This window comes from Triturus cristatus, chromosome 2_2, assembly GCF_964204655.1.
Source record: "Triturus cristatus chromosome 2_2, aTriCri1.1, whole genome shotgun sequence".
Lineage (NCBI taxonomy): Eukaryota > Metazoa > Chordata > Amphibia > Caudata > Salamandridae > Triturus > Triturus cristatus.
In genome coordinates, this window is record NC_140582.1 from 45018349 (window position 1) to 45036481 (window position 18133).

Below are 18133 nucleotides of genomic sequence, written 5' to 3' on the forward strand. Positions count from 1 at the left end.
GCATTCCTGCAAGGCCTAAACTTACCCAAATTATTCTTCTGGATTTGGAGTACAGACTTGCAGATGATAACCTATCTGAGCATTCGTATGACCCAATTTCTCGATGCGATAACATCTTTAAACTGAAACTGTATAACTTTTTACTGACAGTCTTCTCGTGAGAAATCTCTTCCCACATTTCTTTCAATTCCGTTTTCTCAGATTTAGTGATGTAAGATGTGACATACCGAGCAACAGCAATAGAATTGTCAGCTACATTCTGAATATCCATGTTAGCATTCCACATGGATAAAATGACTGGGTTGTAGTCATTTACATATTTTGACTCTTCTTTTCTTCTTAGGGTGTAGGTATTTTTCAGAGATTTTCTTGTAATGGCATGTCGCACAGCTGACATTAAACTGTTTACTCTTCCTTTTGAAAGAACAGGTCGTGGAAATCCAAATCGACATTTTGTGTAGAATTTATCTTTACTCTTGTACTTTCGTCGACAGTATTTTCCACACCGATGACTTTGGAAACGTAAAACTTGCTCTTTTAAGTTTTTTTCTTCTGTGCTTTTAGGTATAGCACATGTTGCATATTCTTCAATGAAAGATAAAACTGCATCATCAGAATCTGTTCCAAATTTTGGGGCATCCTTGATCCACAACAGCATATGAATATGAGGAGCACTTCTTGCTTGGTACTCTTTTCTCCAAAAGAAATCCACAACTTCTCCAAGAGGTGGATTTTTTTTATTGCAGATGAAGGATATCATAGCCTCAAATCTATGATTGAAATATCTGCAAACATTAACCGGATCCAATGAGCACAATTCTCCTGCTGTCTTGTATTGGATGTTTTCAATATTTGAATTTGCCTCTCGAAGAAAATCCAGTAAATCATCCCAAGCGTACTCAGCATAGCTTAGCGTTAGGAACCATGTAGGAGTTCCTAAATTCCGTAACATACATTTCAATTCTCCATGGCGTCAGTACCCATATTCATTAGTTCCACGCTGACAAGCCATCAGATTAATCAATTGAGATTTCAAATGATCATCTCGCTGTTGCACTTTGTTCATAAAATCCTTTGCAGACACATTATGTAGATGTACTCCAGTTTTTAAAATGTGATTTACTGCATAAGATAGTGCAGACAAGTCACTTTCAAATAAAAGATGGAACAAATAAGGAATACTTTGACGAAATCTTGGATCTTCTGCATATAATCTTGTAGTCCGATACTCAGAAGCAGGAATCTGTACTGGACGTTCATCATATCGTCCACCTTTTCCTGTAGGAAACAGCTGGGGAAAACAACGAGCTTCCAAACTCTCCTCCCATACACTCACGGGAGTTCCTTTTGCTTTTTTCATCTGAAACAGATCAATAGTGTTTCCCATAACTTCTTTAGAATGAAGAGGATGTATGCTGAAATGTTCATAAATTTCTTCTTCTTTTGACTTATCCACTTTTTCAATTTGCCCAGTTGGTATTCCTGTGTCTACTAGTAAAACTTCTTCATCTTCATCCATATAAATTGATTCATAGTACTTATTATTTCTTTTCAAATATAAATTTCCTCTTTGTACTTTTCGTACATCTACTAGCTCCTGCCAAATTTTCTTATTCTTTGTAGGTACACCATTAACCAGAAAAACTAATGGTTCAGTTTCCAAACTATCTGCATCAATTGTTTCAATATTTTGTTTCAAATCTAATGGCAAATAGACTTCCTTTTAAACCTCTTTGTAAATCTGAAGGAGGTAATTTACCTGTTTTGGGCTCCATACGAACTATAGTCTGAAACGGATGGACACATTGAATGAGTATAGACTCATACGTATTTAAATCACTAAGTTCTGCAGGAATATCAACCAATTCTAAATTATTATGTACAGCTCTAGCTGCCATTTTATTTTCTTCTAACTTGTTATAACAGTATTTACAAATACGCTGATCTCAACCAAATCAAAACAATTTTCCAGAAACAAATATGTAGCAAAATCCTTCCACTCATAATTATTTTCTTTTTCACTTTTTTTATAGAAATCAACATTCCTTGTTTGAGTTTTATAATGGCTTCTCCGGCAACAAATACAAGTAATATTTGGTCTTTCATTAGAGATGATAGTAAATTTTGTCATTTGATCTTCAAAATTTTTACTAACAGTGGGTTCTACATTCTCTTCCACATTTTCTTCAATAACTGTGTCATTTCCTGCACTTTCTTGTTCTGGACCAAAGTAACAAAACTGAATATCATCAGTAACCTTCTCTACATCTGATACAGATCCACGCAACAGAGCACTATTCAACTTATTTAACTTTAGTGCTGGACTTTTAGCAAAATACAATCTTCTCACAAACTTTCTCATTTCAGTATGATGTACTGCCTGCATTCTAAAATGGTGAAACACACTTTGACAAACTTTCCTAGAAAGACAAGCCAGAGAAGGGCCTTGCAAACCAGTATTCTTTCTCACTCTGCATGGATCTAGTCTTTGAAGCACCTTAATCTTCTGTTTAACACTTTTTTACTATATTCTCTTAGAAAGTCATGTAATTTATCAATAGATTCTTGTCGTAGAGTACAAATACTACTACAATTCCAAGTGTACACTGGGGCTTTAGGATGTTTCCCCATAACCTCATCAGCTAACACTTCTTCCTCATTTCTTGGAACCATTTTCTCCTTTTCCATTACACAACCATCTTTAAGTTCATAACTTCGACCACTGGTGTCAACTGCATGCAGCAAACTATTACTTTGAAGATAACTCTCTTCATTAAAAAATGGTTCAGTACTTGAGCTATGCTTCCATTCTCCTAAGAACACATTACAAAAGGTATTTTTTTTCATTACTCTTTTCCTTTTGCTTTTTGACTTCATTACATTGACTATTTTATCTAATGTACGGATCCTGTTCAAAATTAAAATGAACAGTTTTCTTTTTAATTCCAAAGCCTTTGCAACAATTGATTCAATATGTTTCTTTTTTTTTATAAAATATTACTTTCTTCCTATATTTTTACACATTCTTTAGCAAATTGAACACCACTCTTCTCTGAAACATTTTTTTACGAATGTTTTGAAATTCTGTTTTTCTTTTTAAGTCATTCTTTCTTGCTTCTAATTGTACATTAGCATTTAGTAATTTCTTTCTATTTTCTTCTTGAAACACTATTTGTAGTGGATATACTTTCTTCATTTTTTCTATGTTAGAGGATATTTTTTTAAAAATCCTTAGTCTGCTTACCAGAAGACTTTTTCTTTTTTCCAACATGAGGTTCTTCAACTAATTTCTGTTGTCCAGTTGTCTTCAAATATAGATGATTTTGCTGTTCTTTTCTCTTTCTTGATTTTATAGGCATGTTTAATTTATTTCTGTGTTGTTCAGCAATACCTAAAGGAAACTAAAAAAAAATACCTTTATGTATTTTAAGTATATTACTATATTTTTTTTGAGCTTTTCAAATCCTATTATATGAGCTGCCCCTATCCTACGAGTGCAAGTCTTACAGAACAAGAGCAACACGAATTAAATCTCTGACAACATTTCCTGTGTGCAGACAGACTCATGGTGTGATTCTAGGCAGAAAACGATATTTGATTGGCAATTTCAAAGCACATTTACTACTGTGATAGAGCAAGTGATAATTACAGTAACAGCCTGACAGATTTTCCTTATAGTTTAGAGAGGCAGAAAAGAGCACATGTCCTAACAGCTACTTGAGACCATGAGCATGTGGAACCTGGGTGAGTGATTAGACTAGAGCAAAGGAAATGAGCCTTGGTGATGTTGAATGTGTTAGCGTTACACACTGCTATCTGAAATAGCACACAGTGCTGAATAGTAAACATGGGAGTGCAGGAGAAAAAGCTGCCAGTATGCTAAGAGTGTGTTTCTGGAGAATGTGTATTGTCAGGTGCAAGAGAGATCTGCATGGACGCTTACACAACTGCATGAAGACTACGGAGATGTATGTAAGATCACCTGTGGTAAGGGTTAATTGGGCTTATGAACATGTAGGAACTACCTCCCCCATTGCAGGAGTGGAAGGAAAATCTACCCTGTTGTTTTCAAATGTGTTACTATTTGCCTCTCATCTGTGAGATAGTGATTTGTGCTGAATGCTAACCATCACAGCTCAAGAAAACAAGCTGCCCCTTTCCTATGAGTGCACGTCTTACAGAACAAGAGCAACACAAATTAAATCTCTGACAACAATTCCTGTGTGCACACAGACTCATGGTGTGATTCTAGACAGAAAACGATATTTGATTGGCAATTTCAAAGCACATTTACTACTGTGGTAGAACAAGTGATAATTACTGTAACAGCCTGACACATTTTCCTTATAGTTTAGAGAGGCAGAAAAGAGCACATGTCCTAACAGCTACTTGAGACCACGAGCATGTGGAACGTGGGTGAGTGATTAGACTAGAGCAAAGGAAATGAGCCTTGGTGATGTTGAATGTGTTAGCGTTACACACTGCTATCGGAAATACCACACAGTGCTGAATAGTAAGCATGGGAGTGCAGGAGAAGCAGCTGCCTGTGTGCTAAGAGTGTGTTTCTGGAGACTGTGTATTGTCAGGTGCAAGAGAGATCTGCATGGACGCTTGCAAAACTGCATGAAGACTGCAGAGATGTATTTAAGATCACCTGTGGTAAGGGTTAATTGGAGTTTTGAACATGTAGGAACTACCTCACTCATTGCAGGAGTGGAAAGAAAATCTACCCTGTTGTTTTCAAATGTGTTAGCATTTGTCTCTCATCTGTGAGATAGTGATTTGTGCTGTATGCTAACCATCAAAGTTCAAGAAAACAAGCTGCCCCTTTCCTACGAGTGCAAGTCTTACAGAACAAAAGCAACACAAATTAAATCTCTCACAACAATTCCTGTGTGCACACAGACTCATGGTGTGATTCTAGGCAGAAAACGATATTTGATTGGCAATTTCAAAGCACATTTACTACTGTGGTAGAGCAAGTGATAATTACTGTAACAGCCAGACACATTTTCCTTATAGTTTAGAGAGGCAGAAAAGAGCACATGTCCTAACAGCTACTTGAGACCATGAGCATGTGGAACCTGGGTGAGTGATTAGACTAGAGCAAAGGAAATGAGCCTTGGTGATGTTGAATGTGTTAGTGTTAAACACAGCTATCTGAAATACCGCACAGTGCTGAATAGAAAGCATGGGAGTGCAGGAGAAGCAGCTGCCTGTGTGCTAAGAGTGTGTTTCTGGAGACTGTGTATTGTCAGGTGCAAGGGAGATCTGCATGGACGCTTGCAAAACTGCATGAAGACTGCAGAGATGTATGTAGGATCACCTGTGGTAAGGGTTAATTGGAGTTTTGAACATGTAGTAACTACCTCACCCATTGCAGGAGTGGAAGGAAAATCTACCCTGTTGTTTTCAAATGTGTTAGCATTTGTCTCTCATCTGTGAGATAGTGATTTGTGCTGAATGCTAACCATCACAGTTCAAGAAAACAAGCTGCCCCTTTCCTTTAAGTGCAAGTCTTACAGAACAAGAGCAACACAAATTAAATCTCTGACAACAATTCCTGTGTGCACACAGACTCATGGCGTGATTCTAGGCAGAAAACGATATTTGATTGTCAATTTCAAAGCACATTTACTACTGTGGTAGAGCAAGTGATAATTACTGTAACAGCCTGACACATTTTCCTTATAGTTTAGAGAGGCAGAAAAGAGCACATGTCCTAACAGCTACTTGAGACCATGAGCATGTTGAACCTAGGTGAGTGATTAGACTAGAGCAAAGGAAATGAGCCTTGGTGATGTTGAATGTTTTAGTGTTACACACTGCTATCTGAAATACCACAGAGTGCTGAATAGTAAGCATGGGAATGGTGGAGAAACAGCTGCCTGTGTGCTAAGAGTGTGTTTCTGGAGACTGTGTATTGTCAAGTGCAAGAGAGATCTGCATGGACGCTTACACAACTGCATGAAGACTGCAGAGATGTATGAAAGATCACCTGTGGTAAGGGTTAAATGGAGTTTTGAACATGTAGGAACTACCTCACCCATTGCAGGAGTGGAAGGAAAATCTACCCTGTTGTTTTCAAATGTATTACCATTTACCTCTCATCTGTAAGATAGTGATTTGTGCTGAGTGCTAACCATCACAGTTCAAGAAAACAAGCTGCCCCTTTCCTTTGCGTGCAAGTCTTACAGAACAAGAGCAACACAAATTAAATCTCTGACAACAATTTCTGTGTGCACACAGACTCATGGTGTGATTCTAGGCAGAAAACAATATTTGATTGGCAATTTCAAAGCACATTTACTACTGTGGTAGAACAAGTGATAATTACTGTAACAGCCTGACACATTTTCCTTATAGTTTAGAGAGGCAGAAAAGAGCATATGTCCTAACAGCTACTTGAGACCACGAGCATGTGGAACCTGGGTGAGTGATTAGACTAGAGCAAAGGAAATTAGCCTTGGTGATGTTGAATGTGTCGCGTTACACACTGCTATCTGAAATACCACACAGTGCTGAATAGTAAGCATGGGAGTGAAAGAGAAGCAGCTGGCTGTGTGCTAAGAGTGTGTTTCTGGAGACTGTGTATTGTCAGGAGCAAGAGAGATCCGCATGGACGCTTGCACAACTGCATGAAGACTGCAGAGATGTATGTAAGATCACCTGTGGTAAGGGTTAATTGGGCTTATGAACATGTAGGAACTACCTCACCCATTGCAGGAGTGGAAGGAAAATCTACCCTGTTGTTTTCACATGTGTTAGCATTTGCCTCTCATCTGTGAGATGGTGATGTGTGCTGTATGCTAACCATCACAGTTCAAGAAAACAAGCTGCCCCTTTCCTACGAGTGCAAGTCTTACAGAACAAGAGCAACACAAATTAAATCTCTGACAACAATTCCTGTGTGCACACAGACTCATGGTGTGATTCTAGGCAGAAAACGATATTTGAATGGCAATTTCAAAGCACATTTACTACTGTGATAGAGCAAGTGATAATTACAGTAACAGCCTGACAGATTTTCCTTATAGTTTAGAGAGGCAGAAAAGAGCACATGTCCTAACAGCTACTTTAGACCATGAGCATGTGGAACCTGGGTGAGTGATTAGACTAGAGCAAAGGAAATGAGCCTTGGTGATGTTGAATGTGTTAGCGTTACACACTGCTATCTTAAATACCACACAGTGCTGAATAGTAAGCATGGGAGTGCAGGAGAAGCAGCTGGCTGTGTGCTAAGAGTGTGTTTCTGGAGACTGTGTATTGTCAGGTGCAAGAGAGATCTGCATGGACGCTTGCACAACTGCATGAAGACTGCAGAGATGTATGTAAGATCACCTGTGGTAAGGGTTAATTGGGCTTATGAACATGTAGGAACTACCTCACCCATTGCAGGAGTGGAAGGAAAATCTACCCTGTTGTTTTCTCATGTGTTAGCATTTGCCTCTCATCTGTGAGATGGTGATGTGTGCTGTATGCTAACCATCACAGTTCAAGAAAACAAGCTGCCCCTTTCCTACGAGTGCAAGTCTTACAGAACAAGAGCAACACAAATTAAATCTCTGACAACAATTCCTGTGTGCACACAGACTCATGGTGTGATTCTAGGCAGAAAACGATATTTGATTGGCAATTTCAAAGCACATTTACTACTGTGATAGAGCAAGTGATAATTACAGTAACAGCCTGACAGATTTTCCTTATAGTTTAGAGAGGCAGAAAAGAGCACATGTCCTAACAGCTACTTGAGACCATGAGCATGTGGAACCTGGGTGAGTGATTAGACTAGAGCAAAGGAAATGAGCCTTGGTGATGTTGAATGTGTTAGCGTTACACACTGCTATCATAAATACCACTCAGTGCTGAATAGTAAGCATGGGAGTGCAGGAGAAGCAGCTGGCTGTGTGCTAAGAGTGTGTTTCTGGAGACTGTGTATTGTCAGGTGCAAGAGAGATCTGCATGGACGCTTGCACAACTGCATGCAGACTGCAGAGATGTATGTAAGATCACCTGTGGTAAGGGTTAATTGTAGTTTTGAACATGTAGGAACTACCTCACCCATTGCAGGAGTGGAAGGAAAATCTACCCTGTTGTTTTCAAATGTGTTACCATTTACCTCTCATCTGTGAGATAGTGATTTGTTCTGAATGCTAACCATCACAGTTCAAGAAAACAAGCTCCCCCTTTCCTACGAGTGCAAGTCTTACAGAACAAGAGCAACACAAATTAAATCTCTGACAACAATTCCTGTGTGCACACAGACTCATGGTGTGATTCTAGGCAGAAAACGATATTTGATTGGCAATTTCAAAGCACATTTACTACTGTGGTAGAGCAAGTGATAATTACTGTAACATCCTGACACATTTTCCTTATACTTTAGAGAGGCAGAAAAGAGCACATGTCCTAACAGCTACTTGAGACCATGAGCATGTGGAACCTGGGTGAGTGATTAGACTAGATCAAAGGAAATTAGCCTTGGTGATGTTGAATGTGTTAGCGTTACACACTGCTATCTGAAATACCACACAGTGCTGAATAGTAAGCATGGGAGTGCAGGAGAAGCAGCTGGCTGTGTGCTAAGAGTGTGTTTCTGGAGACTGTGTGTTGTCAGGTGCAAGAGAGATCTGCATGGACGCTTGCACAACTGCATGAAGACTGCTGAGATGTATGTAAGATCACCTGTGGTAAGGGTTAATTGGAGTTTTGAACATGTAGGAACTACCTCACCCATTGCAGGAGTGGAAGGAAAATCTACCCTGTTGTTTTCAATTATGTTAGCATTTGCCTCTCATCTATGAGATAGTGATTTCTGCTGAATGCTAACCATCACAGTTCAAGAAAACAAGCTGCCCCTTTTCTACGAGTGCAAGTCTTACAGAACAAGAGCAACACAAATTAAATCTCTGACAACAATTCCTGTGTGCACACAGACTCATGATGTTATTCTAGGCACAAAACAGTATTCCTGGGTGATACTATTACACCTTAACTTATGGTGAAGACATACTCCATAATATCTTACAAGTTCAAGGCAGTTAAATATCTTCCAAAACATAAAATGTAAAACACAACTTTAAAAGAAGAAACACATTTCTATTATTTATATCAAAATACACCACATACATCCCCTCTCAAATTCATAACTCACCTTTAAAAGTAGTTAGTTGAGAAAGAAATGTGCCACTCACACAGCAGATTATCAGAGCCAGAATCTCTGAGCTGTACTCCTCTCACCAAAACCACTAAATGGCAAAATTTCCCTCTCTTTTTTCACACATATACATGTTAACTTCAAATCACATTGCTTCCCACATTTTTTTTTAAATGGAAACACACATTTCTATTGGTTGCAAATTTCAACCCTTTCCAAATGATTCCTACCCCCAACATGACTTCTGCCTGCTACCATAGCAACAGATCATGGAACACTGGTGTGAGCAGAGAGGTCAGAAGTTCAGCACACATTGTTTCTAATCCAAAGAGCAAGAGTGCTTGACATTTTTTAAACCTAACAGCATATCCAAAGTAATCTTCTGTGGGAACACATATTTCTGAACCAATACAAAACATGCTTTTAAAAATGTAAACATACAGTCTTGTTTTTAGTTTTGAATGGTCTGAAACAGCCAATGAGCTCTTTTTATTAAAAAAAAGTATGTAAGCCTCCATTTTACAACTATCTTTCTTTTCATATTGCCATTCTACTGAAAGACACCTTCTGAGTGCATCCAGAACTCCTTGAAAGATGTTCACAGTGTAGATTGAAGGTCATAGCTATGTCTACTGGAGTGAAAAGTATGCAGAAAAAAGAGGTATTGTGAAAGACCTTGCTTTGCCAAATGTAGACATTAAATGGAGAGGGTTAAAGTGGCACCAATTAATGCCTTTGGTGAAATCCTTTCTACATCTCCCACAGCCTGACCTTATAATTGTGCACTGTGGTGGAAATGACCTAGGCACTTTAACTGGGGTAGGTCTGAAATTGCTTGTTAAGGACACCTTTGTGCAATTGATGTCACTTTTTCCACAAATTACCTTTGTATATTCTAATATATGTCAAAGGCAAAAGTGGAACTGGTCCAACCAAAATTGTCCGCAGTTTGAGAAATAAAAAAGCACGTCAATAAGTCTGTTTCTGCTTTCCTCAGAGACTATGGTATGGGTTCTATATACCACAACAACTTGCGTTACAACATGCAAGGCATTTATAGAGGAGACGGTGTTCATTTCACAGATGAAGGGAACAGAGTCTTCCTCTTGAACTTTAGACTCTGCATCGGTACTACTTGTAGGTACAAAAAAACACTCAATGAACACAACGGCTCTTTTTAGAGCCAACCAACATCTAAACACTTAAACTTGATTTTTAATTCTATTTTTTGTATGAATTTTTTTTTTTGGGGTCTTAGGGATCTTTCATGGTCCCCCTGCGAAGGCCTAGGGGGTCAGGGACTCTCTACCCTGCCCCCTATTCACGTTCTCCACTTGTGTTTTTAGCTCTCTTCTGCCTCTAAAACTCAAAATGGCGGCTGGGTGGTGCGCGCACCGTGCGCGCACCCCGCAATTTTTTGAAAAAAAAATAAAATGTTTTTTTCACCCTTCGGGGTCCTTCAGGGGCCCCCGACAAAGACTAGTGGGTCAGGAACTCTCTACCCTGCCCCCTTTTCACGTTCTCCACCTTTCTTTTTCACTGCCACACACAAAATGGCGTCCGACACTTCCTGATTTCTACCGACTCGAATGTTGACTGACATCTAACCACCAATCAGAATTACGCTCGCGCACAGCACCGTGCGCGCACGGTGCGCGCATATAGATATTTATGTACTTTTACCTGCAATTTTCTCAGGAACTAGTGAACAGATTGACACCATATATGCAAAAGGCACATGCCTGACCTGAGGACTACCTCTTTGCCAAATTTCAAGTAATTCTGTTCAGCCGTTCGGGCTGTACCTTCGACTAAAGGTCCTATGGGAAAACGCATGGGGAAAACGTGTTTTGGGACCCCCTTTTTTTCTCAGCCCCCGCTTTACGAATCACCCCCAGACTTTCAGGGTAGGAGCTGAGCAGAGCGCCCCATTAGTTTTGAAAATTTCACGAAGATAAGTCAACCTGTGTCAAAGTTATTCAAAATAGAATTTTCAGATTTCCTATGGGATCTCGGTCCTAACTATGACTATCTACTGCCGACCGCCAGTAGATAATGTGTATATATATATATATATATATATATATATATATATATATATATATTGAAAATAAAAAGATTGTGGGTTACAGGTCAATTGCCCGGCGCTTAAAACAGTCTCAGACACTGGTCCCCACCAGTGTAGTACAGTATATTGAACACAGATTCTTCTGAGATCAATGTAAGTCTAACATTCAAAAACAGTAACAGATGATAGGTCTTCTTATTCATTTGTTTTTATTCTTGTTCCATCAGAAGTCAAAGTTCACAAAAATAACACACAAAGTGCCAACACGTGTTTCGCGCCAACTGCGCTTCTTCAGGGTTGTCACATAAACAGAAAATAGTATACTTTAGAACTCATAAGGACATACTTTTTCATTTACAAACTACATACATTTTGAAAAAAATCAATATTCAAATAAAGAGAAACTCCATCATTGTATTATTCATATATACATACTTGTTTGTATACAAATTACACATACATTGTATAGATCAATATATTCAAATTAAATTGAAGAGGAACTCCATCATTATACATTATAACAGTACCCCGTAACTCAATACAGAAAGGAGTTGAAAAAAGGAGTGAAAAGAGAAAGAAAGAGAAAAGTGATAATTGGGTAATTCAGTAATTCAGGGGATTCATGGAGGACTGGCCTAAGCTCGAAATTTTGTAAATGTGAGTATTTAATGGCTATGTCATCTAATAATCGGTTTAATGTACGAAAAAATTGTACCTTTTAATTCCTTATGTAATCTCTGTTAGAGTGGCTCCAATGTTGTTCCAAATTATATCAGGCTCCTATTTTAAAACCAGTTCCTAAGGGATAAATCTATTATTTAATATAATGTTCAATGACTTGTCTGATTAGACCCACGTTTATTTATACCAAACTAAAATAAAATAATCTCACCTTATTTATGTTCAAATTCCACTAATCAATATTAGTCAATTGGAATCCGGTCAAATTGAAGATTTATATATTTAGCGCTCCATGATAAGATCTAAAAAACAAATTTAGAGCAAACTTTTAGATCACCCTGGACTTGCAGATATAATTCCTGTATTACAAAAGTAATACCAAGCTGTCTACTGGGTTCCACTCTACTATCAATGTTCACTACAAACCATCTATGCACAATTAATACGGCGTTATGATCGCAGTGTTCATCTAGATAGAACAATACTGCAAATAATGAAGATAGTACTGAAAGTAGATCACCACAGGTCAAATACCTTTCTATTTACTATCAGATAAGTTCTGAGAGTAGCAAGCAAAAGTACAGCTTCATCTAAGCAAGCAATATTTAAATCCCCACAGTTAGACTCAAATGTGGGTACGCATGGATTCCTTCTTACCGCTCAGTCGATTAGCATCCAGAACTCGATCCGTCTGTTCAGCAAGTGAACCAAACGGTGTTACCCTACTTCGATTTATACTCCTCCTCTAATTGGTAGATAGGAAAAACGGCGGGAAAATATTTAAAGTGCCACCTCACTTCAATACATTATCAGGATTGCCGGTAAACACGTAAAATAATTTTAATTGTGAAACATTTATCAGTCGAACCCATATATGCCTCATTTTTATCAATACAAAATAAATGGTAACATAATATTTTTGAGAAAAATAAAATAATATAAAACAATACCTAGCATCTAAAATATATATATATATATATACACACTGAAAAAACTGTAGGTTTCAGGGGCGTTATAGTTAGTTGGACATATCACTGGTACAAAACCTGTGAAATTCCCCCATTATAGTTAGTTCAGCTAACTATAACTCGCGTGACCGCAATGCACCGCTGATGATGTCACATATTAAATCACTCATGACATGGTCAGTGACATCAATCATGACATCACTGATGACATCTCAAATGACAACACTGATGACATCACTGGTGACATCATCCACTGAATGTGTGCTTTTCTGAAAATTAAATATGTTTTATATATGTATATCTCAAGGTCGATGGAAGAATAAATGGGCATATACGTGTCTAAATGGATGATGTTTTTTGTAAAATTTGATTGTATAACTGACTGATTAAGTGTATCTTAGTGAATACATGGGTTAGTGAGTAATGTTTAAATATGTAAATATCTGTATCAGTCTCTCACTTTGCGTATAAGTGGCTGCATGGGTTGGTGAGTAGCTACATGAGTGTCTATATAGGTTATTAGTTGTTTTTTTGAGTATCAGTATGAGTGTCTGAGTGTCTGTATGGTTCATGGGGGTATTACGTAGCGCATAGATGCATGAATGAGTGACTCACTGTTTGTATGTGTTGAAGACAGCATGTGTGCAGGACTGTATGGGTGGATGAGTGTGTGTATGGGTGTGTTAGTGAGTAAATGACTGTCTCAATTGTGTCTTTATGAGTAACTACGTATGTTTTAAACTAGTATATGTGGGTATTGTTGTATATAAGTGAGTATATGTGAGAGTGAGAGATTGGAAGTGTTCCCTTATTAATTAGTATATGTTTCTATAAGTGATTGCTTAAGAGAGTAAGTATGTGTAAGTTTCTGTAGAAGTAAGTGTGGTGGTGTGTGTACAACTGTATATGCAAATAAAAGGATGTTTTATACTTTGTTTGCATGTGTGACTATGTGTGTGAGTAACTCTATGGATGAGTGTCGGTGTGTAACAGGATGTATAGGTGTATGAGTACATATGATGAGTGACTACATGTATGAGTGACTGTATAGGACTATTGCTGAATGAGTAGATGTGTGTGTAGATCTTGGAATTACTGAATAGGTGTGTTGTAATTGGTATTGGTGTGTCCATTGTTTTGAAAATGTTAGTTTCTATTTTTGAGTGTGTGTATCAAAGGTTATATTAGGGTGAGAGGAGGTCTGCCACTCTAGCACAAGGATGATGTCATCAGTGATGTAATTTGAGATGTCATCACTGATGTCATGAGTGATGTCACTGACCATGCCATGAGTGATGTAATATGTGATGTCATCAGCAGTGCATTGTGGGCACATGAGTTATAGTTAGCTGAATTAACTATAATGGGGTAATTTTTATGGTTTTGTACGAGTGAAATGTCCAGCTAACTATAACGCCCCTGAAACCTATGGTTTTTTCAGTGAATTTCAAAGGTTGTTTAAATGCTAATTTGTAACTATAACGTGCCTGAAACCGATGTTTTTTTAAGTGAATTTCTAAGGCTTTTTAAATGCTAGTATCTAACTATGCCTACAGAGGTAGGACATGTGAAGAAAGAAGAAAAAACGCACAGAATCAATCAATCAATCAATCAATCCATCAAAGCATTTGTATAGCGCGCTACTCACCCGGAGGGTCTCAAGGCGCTTGGGGGGGGGGGGTCCGCTACTGCTCGAACAGACAGGTCTTGAGTTGCTTCCTGAAGGAGAGGTGGTCTTGGGTCAGGTGGAGGTGGATGGGGAGGGAGTTCCACGTCTTGGCTGTCAGGTAGGAGAAGGATCTTCCTCCCGTTGTGGCTCTTCGGATGCGGGGAACGGCAGCGAGGGCATGGCTGGTCGATCGTAGCTGGCAGGCGGTCGTTGAGGTATCTGGGGCCTTGGTTGTGGAGAGCTTTTTGTGCATGGGTGAGGAGTTGGAATGTGATTCTCTTGCTGATGGGGAGCCAGTGCAGGTCTCTTAGGTGATCGGAGATGTGGCTGTGTCGGGGGATGTCCAGGATGAGTCGTGCTGAGGCGTTCTGAATGCGCTGGAGTCTTTTCTGAAGTTTTCCTGTGGTTACGGCGTAGAGGGAGTTGCCGTAGTCCAGTCGGCTGGTGACGAGCGCCTGGGTGACCGTCTTCCTGGTTTCGGTGGGGATCCACCGGAAGATCTTCCGTAGCATGCGTAGGATGTTGAAGCATGATGAGGAGACGGCGTTGACTTGTCTGGTCATCGAGAGGGAGGAGTCCAGGATGACGCCCAGGTTGCGTGCGTGATCCGTTGGTTTGGGTGCGCTGCCCAGGGCAGGAGGCCACCAGGAGTCGTCCCAGGCGGCGGGCGATGATCCCAGGATGAGGACTTTCGTCTTATCTGAGTTCAGTTTCAGGCGGCTGTTCATCATCCACTCGGCTACGTCTTTCATCCCTTCGTGTAGGTTGGTTCTGGCGGTTGCGGGGTCGTTGGTGAGGGAGAGGATCAGCTGGGTGTCGTCGGCGTAGGAGATGATGTTGAGGTTGTGTTGGCGTGCGATGGCCGCGAGGGGGCTCATGTAGATGTTGAACAGAGTGGGGCTGAGCGATGATCCTTGTGGTACGCCGCAGATGACTTTGGTGGCTTCTGATCTGAACGGGGGGAGGCGTACTCTCTGGGTTATTCCAGCGAGGAAGGAGATGATCCACTCCAGTGCCTTCTCATGGATTCCGATGTTGCTGAGGCGCTGCACTAGGGTGCGGTGGCAGACCGTGTTGAACGCTGCGGAGAGGTCCAGGAGGATGAGTGCCGCTGTTTCCCCGTTGTCGAGCAGGGCTCGGATGTTGTCGGTGGCTGCGATGAGGGCGATCTCGGTGCTGTGGTTGGCTCTGAAACCGGACTGCGAGTGGTCGAGGGATCCATTCGTCTCGAGGAAGGTGGCCAGCTGTTTGTTGACGGTCTTTTCGATGACTTTGGCCGGAAAAGGAAGGAGCGAGATGGGGCGGTAGTTTTTGAGGTCGGTGGGGTCCGCTGATGGTTTCTTCAGTAGGGCACTGAGTTCGGCGTGCTTCCAGCTCTCTGGGAAGGTGGCGGTGTCGAAGGAGGCGTTGATGATGTCCCGGAGATGGGGTGCGATGATGGAGTTGGCCTTGTTGAAGACGTGGTGAGGGCAGGGGTCGGTTGGTGATCCGGAGTGCATGGAGTTCATCGTGGGGATGGTGTCTTCGGTGTTGATCGGGGTCCAGGCGCGGAGGGTGGTGGTGGGGGGCATTGGTGCGGTCGTAGGGTGCGTTGGCTGTGTGCAGAAACTGATGTGTATATCTGCGATCTTGCTGTGGAAGAGCGAGGCGAGCGAGTTGCAGAGGTCTTGCGATGGGGTGATGTCGTTGTTTCCGGTGCTAGGGTTCGAGAGCTCTTTGACGATGTTGAAGAGTTCCCTGCTGTTGTGGGCGTTGTTCCTTGAATGCGGTTTTCTTGGTGGTGTGGATCAGTTGGTGGTGTTTTCGGGTGGTCATGTTGTCTGTTGTCGGGTCTCTGCGCCAGGCTTTCTCGAGGGCTCGGCAGTTCTTCTTAGAGCTCTTGAGTTCGTCGGTGAACCAGGATGCTTTTCTTGTTGCCGGGTCTGACGGGGGGGGTCTTCAGTGGAGCGAGGTCGTCTGCACAGTTGCTGATCCACCTTGTGAGGTTGTTGGCGGCTTGGTTGGGGTTCGCTGAGCTGGCGGGAGGGTTCTGGCTCCGGGATGTGGTGAGCTGGTCGGTGGTGATTTTGTTCCAGCTTCTGCGGGGAACCTGTGGTGGTGGAGCGTGGTCCTTCTGAAGCTGAAGTGGATGCAGCTGTGGTCTGTCCAGTGGAGTCCGGTGGCGTGGCTGAAGGAGATGTCCTTGCTGGAGGAGAAGACGGGGTCAAGCGTGTGGCCGGCGTAGTGGGTGGGGGTGGTCACCAGTTGCTTGTGTCCGAGGTTGTCCAGCAGGGTGGTGGTGTTGTGGTCGTTGTTGTTCTCCAGATGGAAGTTGAGGTCACCTAGGAGGATGTAGTCAGCAGAGGGGAGGGCGTGCGGGCTGATGAAGTCGGCGATGTCTTCGCTGAATTGTGTGCGTGGTCCCGGGTGTCTGTAGATGAGGGTGCCTCTGAGGGTGGTCTTGGGGTCGGTGTGTATCTGGAAGTGCAGATGTTCGGCGGTTGTGAGGGTGTCGTCGGAGTTGGTCGTGATGCGGATGGTGTTCTTGTGGATGATGGCGATGCCTCCTCCTGTCTGGTTGACACGGTCCCTCCGGGTGATCTTGTATCCGTCCGGGATGGCGATGTCGGGCGCTGAGGAGGCGTTCATCCAAGTTTCCGTGAGGAAGGCGACGTCTGGAGATGTGGAGTTGAGGAGGTTCCAGAGTTCTACGGCGTGTCTGTGGACGGAGCGGGTGTTGAGCAGGATGCAGAAAAAAGCAAAAGAAATGCAGAAAGAAGCAACAGAAGTCCTCAAAGACGAAGAAAGGTGCAGGAAGAAGTAAGACATGTGCAGAAAGAACCAACAGAGGAGCAGAAAGAGGCCTTATTACAAAATCATCCTGTGCCCACAACTTTTTCAGATGGGTACTGGTGTTAACTGACTCTGACTAACCAGGCCTAGAGCCAGTGATATCCTAAAAGACACTTAGAATACAGTGAAAACATCTACGTACACTAGGGAACACTATGCGTTGGGGTACCCCTGTGATTAACATGACCTCCTCTGTAAGCCCCAGTACTTAATATGGCAGAGGGATTAAAACTAGCTTTTAAAATGCGCCACGGGGTGCGTTTGCACACCAGTAAAGGGAGGGTGGAGCCTGAGGTGACATGTGTGCAAACACACCCTGTGGGTGTTTTAAGTTGGGATAAAGTCCCCTTGAATCCTGAGGGTCCCTAGGGTCCAACTACCCACTAGGTACCTACAGTAAGCGCCACTGAGCTGCGTTGCAGAGAGGTGTAAAAAGGGGCACGGCGTAGACCACCTCTCTGTAACACAGCGCAGTGGCGCTTACTTGATGCACGTGGTGGGCTAGTTGGTCCCCAGGAGCCCTCAGGATTAAAGGGCATTATTTCCCCAACATAAAACGCATCACAGAGCATGTTTGCACACGTCACCTCAGGCCCCGTCCCCTCCCTTCCCCACTGTGTAAACGTCCCCTTGAATCCTGAGGGTCCCTAGGGTGCATGTAGCCCACTATGTACCTCCAGTAAGCGCCACTGAGGTGCGTTGCAGAGAGGTGTAAAAAGGGCATGGCCTCTGAACACCTCCCTGCAACGCAGCTCCCT